Source organism: Selaginella moellendorffii, unplaced genomic scaffold (genome assembly GCF_000143415.4).
Source record: "Selaginella moellendorffii unplaced genomic scaffold, v1.0 SELMOscaffold_24, whole genome shotgun sequence".
NCBI classification, from domain to species: Eukaryota; Viridiplantae; Streptophyta; class Lycopodiopsida; order Selaginellales; family Selaginellaceae; genus Selaginella; species Selaginella moellendorffii.
Genome location: NW_003314285.1, coordinates 698,685 through 707,122, shown reverse-complemented (window position 1 = coordinate 707,122; position 8,438 = coordinate 698,685). Strand labels below are relative to the sequence as shown.

Below are 8,438 nucleotides of genomic sequence, written 5' to 3'. Positions count from 1 at the left end.
TGATTTGCTTAAGACAACCCGTAGAGGGAGGGAGATGGTAGTGGATATACCTAGAATATATTTGAATATTCTAGGATATTCTACCATCTAACAGTTGTTATTCATTTAGATTAATTTTGTATTTATATAAGAATAACAGTACTAAGTGTTGCTACATGGAATGTGCAGCAAATTATTTCTTCTTTTAGACCTTGATTTTAAATATTTATATTAAATAAAATTTTATACTAGGTAATTTAATATATTTAGTTCATTTTACTTTTTTAGTTTCTGCTAGGTTGTCAAATCACTACGTATATTGTTAGCTTGAGCATAAAGAATGAACTAATCACCTCTTACTACCTTCTTTTTTTTTGAGCAGCACCTTTGTACACCAAGTTTCTATTTTTGTTTTTGAGCCAACATGTAAGCATGGAATCGCCACAGGCGAGAAGAACACGAAGGTCAAATTGCAACCTGTATATCCATATTCTAAGGTGCGTCTGTTAAAGGTTTATCTTTCAAAGGTTTAGTTTTGGTAATTATCTCTTCTGAAAGTTAAAATATTTGATGCTAAAGGCGAAAGTAAGCGCTAACACCAATACAAACAGTATATGGACAGCAGCAACTTCGCCCAATCTATCATTATGGAAACCAAATCTGTGCTTGATGTAATCTCGCACAATTTGTTGGCCTTTGCCAGGAACATCCATCACTGTTCGTTTGTCCCCGAGTTGTGAAGTTATGAGACCATTGAGCGTCCACGCAAGTGGGTTAGCATAGTAATACCATCTCCACCATATCGAGATTTTCTACACAAACAACAAAAACGAGATGAAAACTCAGTTATAGCAGGAGGCAATCAGCCAACTTACTGGACCCGGGATAAAAAACCCCGAGAAGAGATTCCAAAAACCAAAGAATGCAAATGAAACCACTGCTGCCAGCTGATAGTTCCGCGTGAAAGACACCACCATCATCCCATGGAAGGTGAAGTATAAGAATGTGGAATACATGAAGAAGAAGAACCAAAAGAATTTATCTGGCGACCACTCGTATGCGATTGTGGAGTAAACTATGATAAGATAGATCGCAGTTTGGATGAAGACATAAGGAATCTCGATTGCTACCTGCGGTAACTTTGCATAAACCACGAGCTTAGTTTGAATATGTGTGACAAACCTGTGCTAAAGCGTATGGAATTGCTGAATACATCCCTGCTGCCCGTTCTCGATAGAATACAGTCCTCTCGACACCAACAACAGGTTGAGCTGCGGTGGAGTTGTTAATTCCGAGAAACAGGCAAGCAGCGTACATCGATCCCAACACGTTAAACAGCTCTTGCTCTGTTCGTCTGATCATACAAGAACTCTAGTGAGCTTTGGAATGTGAAAGAGATTTCCTTACATATTTTTCCCTTCTCGCCAGAAGATCGTTCCAAATAGTAGAGCGCATATTGCAGTGAAGAAGTAGCAAACCACGTTGTAATGAGGATTCTTCCAATAAGAACGATATTGCTTCCAGAAGCAAGCCTTGCATTGGATATAGAATGACTGAGAGTATTTGGTTGGAAAGTGGAGGTCGCTCGAGTCTGGCATTGGCTTGCTCAGTCTCTTCACAAGAGCATCGTTTTGCCTGGTGATAAAGCTGGAATCAAAACCATATCAAGAGAAGTGGTGACTTACTTGTACAGAGAAGATTGTTCGTAGTACTTTGCGAAATCGATTCCAAGTCTGACTTCGACCTCCTCAGCAGTGACACCGAGCATCCAGGTTGCTGGGTTACTTCCATCTTCAATAGCTGGAACACCTTCCACGGCCTGAGAAAAACACGAAACATGTATCATTACATATGATACCCAGCGTTTCATTAACGTACCTGGAAGAATTCTATAAGATGGTGGGAGTGTCTACCGAGAGGTCCTGCATAGATCACTTGACCACCTCGTTTCATCAATAATAGCTGTGAAATCCAACCATGAACTCCCGCAAGATCAGAGATGTATGATATTTATATACCTCGTCAAAAGACTCAAATATGTCGATGCTAGGCTGGTGAATGGTGCATACCACTGTTCTTCCCGTGTCCACAGTGTTACGAACAGTTCTCATCACAATGGCTGCAGCACGAGCGTCAAGTCCCGAAGTTGGCTCGTCCATAAAAATGATGGAAGGATTCGAAACAAGCTCCACGGCAATAGTCAGCCTCTTCCTTTGCTCCACCGAGAGTCCACTCACTCCAGGGAGACCAACAAGAGCGTTTCTGAGAGGCGTGAGTTCCACAAGAGACATCACCTCCTTCACAAACATCTGTTACAACAAAACGAAATCGAAGACACAAGCTTTTAGAACAAGGAGAGAGCTAACAAGTTTCGCAAGGATTACCAGTCTCGTTTGTTTGTCAACTTCTTTCGGAAGCCGCAACCATGACGAGAAAATGAGAGATTCTTCAACTGTCACATTTGGAGAATGGATATCAGTCTGCTCGCAGTAGCCGGAGATTCGAGCAAAAGTGTCTTGCTTCTTTGGATAGCCATTGATGCTAATTTCGCCTTCGATGTAGCCACCAGTCTTACGACCGGCAAGCACATCCATTAGAGTCGTCTTGCCCGCTCCACTTACGCCAACTAGTGCTGTGAGAACTCCAGGCCTGAAAGCCCCGCTCACCTCCTTGAGAAGCTGAAGCCTGTCCAGAGTTTCTCCTTGTGCTTTCATCTCCTGCGAAGTTACAAAACCAAGCCTGTCAGTGAGGATTTTAAACATGAAGATAAAACCGACCTTAGGCATGTCAACAAAGTAGCTGACTTTGTGGAAAGCTATGGACAGTGGCTGGAAAGGTAGCACCATGCCTGTTTTTACATCTCCAGATTCGGGGTCCCCTGAGGAAATAATGGCAGACTTTGAATATGGAAATCAATTTGAGAACAATACCATTTGAAGGAAAACCAAATGATTTTCTAGAACTCTGGGATGACTCCTTCTGAGAGCTAGAGTTTACAGCTTGTCCGGTCTTGGTTTTGTGTTTCTCGTTCAATGTTTCCTCAGAAAGAATCACCCATGGTTTTCCAAAAGCTGTGAAACCAGAAGTTGAGCTACTTGAAAGTAAAGGACGATAATCTTACGCTTGAGAACCGTTAACGCTATAGTGAAAAAGATGTTAAAGAAAATCGCAAACCCGACAAGGGCGCCAATTCCAATCCAAAACCAAGAAGGATCTGGAAAAATCCCTCGAGCCTTGAGCACAATTGTACCGACACTTTCGGTGGAATTTGGTGCAAGCTGCAGTAGAAATTCATAGAGTAAGAGATTAAAAAAGAAAGAATGGTGAAGATTTTACCACTCGCCATCTTGGGGCCGTGAACTCATTAACGGCAATAGCGTTTTGTGCGTACATCAGAGGCGATGACCAATAAGCCCAGATCCACCACCGATGAATAGAATCTATACCAAACTTTAGTGTCCATAAGAAAAAAAGGTTTGTTTTCAACTTACTTCGAGAGATGACAAAACCACCAAGAACGAAGACGAGTACCAGCGAAAAGGAACCAAAAGTATTTGCAACGAGCATAGTTCTTCCCAAAGATGCCATGAAACGAAATCCAGACATTGCCATGTTGTGAAGCGTGAAGAGCAGCAAAAACTGGCGAAAGAATCTACATGTTTTCAACCACTCAGGGAAAGATAATGCTCAAGAGGAAACATAAGTTCTTACCTTCCAACCTCTGGAGCATAGCCGATGACCCAGTAAGTTAGGAACACCCAAATCGCAGTCTCAAGCAGCGAGAAGGTCATTCTCATGATCCAAGCCGGAACGGAAAATGCCCAAGACGGATAGAGCAAGTTCCGTTGCTTGTAAAATATTGGTAACCTGTTAATGGTCATTGCGAGCTCCGCAAAACCATTAAACGTGATGACAACGATCGAGTAGAAAAGAGAAGAAACCAGTGTGGTTTTAAAAGCATAGATGAAAGCATTGCGTTTCATGAGAAGAACTTCTTTCGCAAAGCATGCTTGAAAGATGTTCCAGCTGGTTGACCCATATTGCTTTGTCACCAAAGCAGCAGGATTGCTCTTGGACTTGTCGTACGGCACTTTGAGTTCTCTCGCTAGATCCTGGCCAATATGATGCCTTGAGAAAGCTAGCGCGAAGTCTTCCACAGAAACATATCTATACTCTCGACTTGAATCCATCCAGTACTGTTCCTGGTCCTTTTTTGATATCACCTGACATTAAGAGCAATTATGAGATCTTGTTCCTTTCTTTTTCTACGAATTTACCTCTTGGAGAAAGTCTGCCACACCTTTTCTTTCAGGACACTTGAATCCCAGCGAATAAAAGAAATCGAGAATCATGTTGCAGGATCCTTGATAGATTATACGGCCCTCGGCAAGCAATATAAGATCGTCGAAGAGATTGTAAACCTCTGGAGCCGGCTGGAGAAGCGAGACAATGATGGTGTAGTCGGCATTGTGCACAGTTTGCCTCAAATGCTTGACAATTTGGTACGTAGTGGAGCTGTCTAGGCCTGTCGAGATCTCATCCATGAACAAAGCTTTTGCTGGTCCAACAAGAACTTCGCCTGACAGAGTAAACGAAGTCAGTACTGCTTAGAACTTTCTTGAGAGACTTTTACTTACCTGTTGTAAGCCGTTTCTTCTGCCCACCAGATATTCCGCGACGCATTTGATCGCCCACTAGCGTGTCAGCACATATGTCGAGTCCTAAAACCTGTGGCCCCGGGCATAAAACTTAAAAATGTGACGACATAGTATATAGATCAGGAACTTTACCTTGAAAACGTAGTCCGTCCGAATGTTTCGTTCCTGTCCTTCCAAAGCCAAAGCCTGACACAAAAGAGAATTAATAAATCCGACATTAGAAGAACTATAATCACGATAAAAATTCTCAGCTCTCAGCTCTGACCTTCATAAAAGCGTCAATATCAGGGTCTGGTTTGATTCCAGCAGCCTTCTCACGTCTACAGAGCTCCACAAGCATATCTAAAGAGCAAACAAAAGAGCTCGTCAGTGTCAAGCTCGTCCAACATCAATCTTACCATATCGTGATCCAACACCTTGACACCGACAAGAAAAGTCCAGGGTCTCTCGGACAGTAAGCTCCGGGGTGTGAAGGTCAGTCTGGCTGATATATCCCGACGTCCTGTGTGGCACAAACTCGCTAAACTCGCATCCATTGTATGTAACGTTCCCTGAGACCTGAAAAGCTTGTGTGTCCAACAAATATCCAAAAGAACCAAAAAAAATACTACTACCCGGAGGTCGTGATCTAACTTTCCGCATAGTGCCTTTAACAAAGTTGTCTTTCCCGAACCGGGAGGTCCCAGAAGTAAAGTCAGCCTGGAAAACAATCCAGAAAAATGGGAAGAAGCAAATGTTTTAACAAGGATTGTTAGCACCTGCACGGCTTGATGATGCCAGTAACGTTGTCAAGGATGGTGAGCACTCGTTTCTTAGTAGGAGATAGCCGAAGCGATCCAAAGAGCTCCTGGAATTCCGGCCAAGGACAAAGATATCAAACACAGAGTCAACTTGGAGAAGGAAGAGCAGAGGAAAGATTCTCAGGTTATCATACTTCGATCGTGTTGATGGTGTAGTTGTAAAGCGTGGGGAGAGCCCGGCCTCCAACATAAACATCAGCATCAACATGTCAATCCTGGAAGCGAACTTCGATCTTGGGTAGATTGATCTCCACTCTAGAACAAAACAAAAAACCAAAACAATCGAAAGAAAGAAATGAGAAAGATCCAAGCACATCGTAGGCTCACGATGAAAACTGGAAATGGGATGAGTCTCCAAGATCAAGAGGGAAGGATTTTCCAAGCAGGCAAGAAAAGGGAGAAAGAATGGATCTTTCAATCCCTTACTTGTCAATGCGATCCCGCAGCTTCCGCAAGAATAGCTCGTTGTCCAGCGCCACTTGCTCCGATCGATCGTGGTTCTTTCCCTCCATGGCGGAGCTTGGGGGATCTAGCGGCGTGGTGGAGGGCGAGGGGAGGATTTCCTTGAGCGAGAGTACGTGGGAGGAGAGCGATTCGCGGCGGGCCGAGGATGAGGCAACGCTCAAGTGGATCGCACTCCAGAAGCTCGAATGCGCACGGCGCTGGTCCGGGGCGATGGCGGGGAGAAGGATTTCGAGGCGGTGGATGTGGCCAGCGTACAAGCAGCGGATTATGGCGGTCGACGGGCCCGAAATATTTCGAGGCCGATCTAAGAGAAATCCGCGACTATCCCTATCCACGATCGGCCAGCATTTGGAATCGCGAAGGAAGGAGAGAAGCGAAGTGTCATCGGGTCGATTTGAAATTTAATAATTTTTAATTCTGATAAACCTAACATTTACTAGCGAGAAACAAATTTAGGCTCACAAACCTTGGCACGGCCCTGTTAGTGATCATGATTTTTTGTACGGTCATGTCATATGACCCAATTACTCATCAAAGCGTACGAGAAAAGTAAGGTAATGCGATGCAACGTGGCAGCCGGCCAGCCATGCATTGTGGCACGGGAAATAAAATAAAGTAGCAGTAAATCTAAAAAACGACTGGGGTTCATGACCGATATTTGCTGACATCACAGCAAATGACTCGTGATTAGTCTATAAGCTTGGATGTAGAGAGCCAAAATATCAGCCATGTCAAGTGTGGAAATCCCCTCAGAGTGGAATGCTGGCCATAAAAGAACCAGTCTTCCTGCCACGTGGATCCAAAGCTGTGGAAAGGAAAGAATTGTGAAACGAAGTGACAAGATTCAAACATTTTATTTTATGTCCTAATAAACATCCTTATTATGGCATATAATAAATATTTAAATTGTTAGAAAAAAATTTGCCCTTTAGAACATTTTTATCTATATAATGTGCAAAGAATATTTCAAAAGTTGATATATTCACATGATTTTTCTCATAACCTAGATTTAAATTATGGGCTCCAAACTTCCACACTCTCTCTCAATGTTACAATTTGAAGAACCTTGCAAGGAACCATTGGAATATTTTCCTCACTACAGAACACAATTTTTTCCAAGCAACTTATTGTAATCACCAAAACACATGGTGATTTTCTTTGTGACAATGTAGTGTCACTCAAACTCATTTTAATACAAATGTTGTATAAAGAAGAATCTTGTTTATTGATTTGCAGTCAACTATGGAGTGATTTAGATAGAATTTTGTTCCAAGCTTGATAATTGAATGGCTCAACCAAGAGATTGTATCAGCTATGAATCAATTCCTCCACAAAAGCTCTTCACTTTGATTGGAAGGTCCTTAATCTTTCTTGTGAATCCCATCTCTTCCACCATTTGGAAAGGACTATAAAGGGTTCTAATAGTACAGTAAAAAAAGTGTGGGGGAAAACTTTGGTAAAACTAGTTTGGCCAGAAAATGTTAGTGTGACTAAAGAATGTTACACCTATGTGATGGGTGATAACATAATCATTGTAGAGTTCAATGCTAAAGTGAACATGTATAAACAAATGGAATGACTTGGTGAAATGTTAAAAGCTAATTCTAACTTTTCTAGGAGATCAAATGACTAATGCTTTTAATCAAAGTGTAAGTGGCATTATGTATTTGGATACCTTGCATAACTCATCATAACCTCACTCTAGCTAGAGGTGCTTTAGCAGTGGAATGTAGTGGGAGTATCCCAAAATCTTGGATTGTGAAAAGGAAAAGTAATAGCCCTTTTATTTAGTGACCAAGAAATAGTGAAAAACACTAATAACCAATATATATGCATTTAGTTAAATTCCTTAACCATATTCCAAGAAATTTAGATCCACAGTCTAGACAAAAGTATATCTCATTAGTTTGAAGTCCTAAACATGAAAATTATGACTAAACCATTGCAAGCTTGAAAAATTGTTAACCCTCTAGTTTAATCCCATAATTGTTTTAGATTGATAATTTGACCAGTATGGTCAGTTGAAGCTGGGAATGTAGCATAAGCTAAAACAAAGAAAAAAAACTAAATAATAACCATGAGATTTTTAAATGAAGGAATGGGACTAGAAAAATTCCATCACTGAAAATCATGTGCTATCACTGTGAAGATGAGCCTCATGTTACTTGATGATTCTATGTGAGAAATGAATGTGAGAGAGGTGCAGCACTATGATCTCCACTGCCACAAAAATTATCTAGGATTAAAAAACAAGGCTTTGAAAACAGAACTAAATCCTACTCCGGAAAGCTAACTGGAATCTTTGGAGTTCACTGTGCCAACACACTACGAAAGCAAAGAAAAATAAAAAACAAAGCTTGAAAGATCTGCAATCCAATCCATAACAAGTTATAGATGATCTTGTCGAGAATCAAGCTAATGTTTAGAGAAAAACCTGCAATGAATGAATTGATTGAATTGAGGAAAAAACACATTACCATCAACAAGAATTTGCTCCTCTTCTCTGTGTGTGTTGCATTACTATTCACCCGCTAGG

At 41.5% G+C, this 8,438-nt stretch overlaps 1 pseudogene; it reads right to left on the bottom strand.

Moving 5' to 3' along the window:
- Positions 1-498: 498 nt before the first annotated feature.
- On the bottom strand, positions 499-6,282 carry LOC9657402 (annotated as a pseudogene).
- Between the last annotated feature and the right edge of the window lie 2,156 nt (positions 6,283-8,438).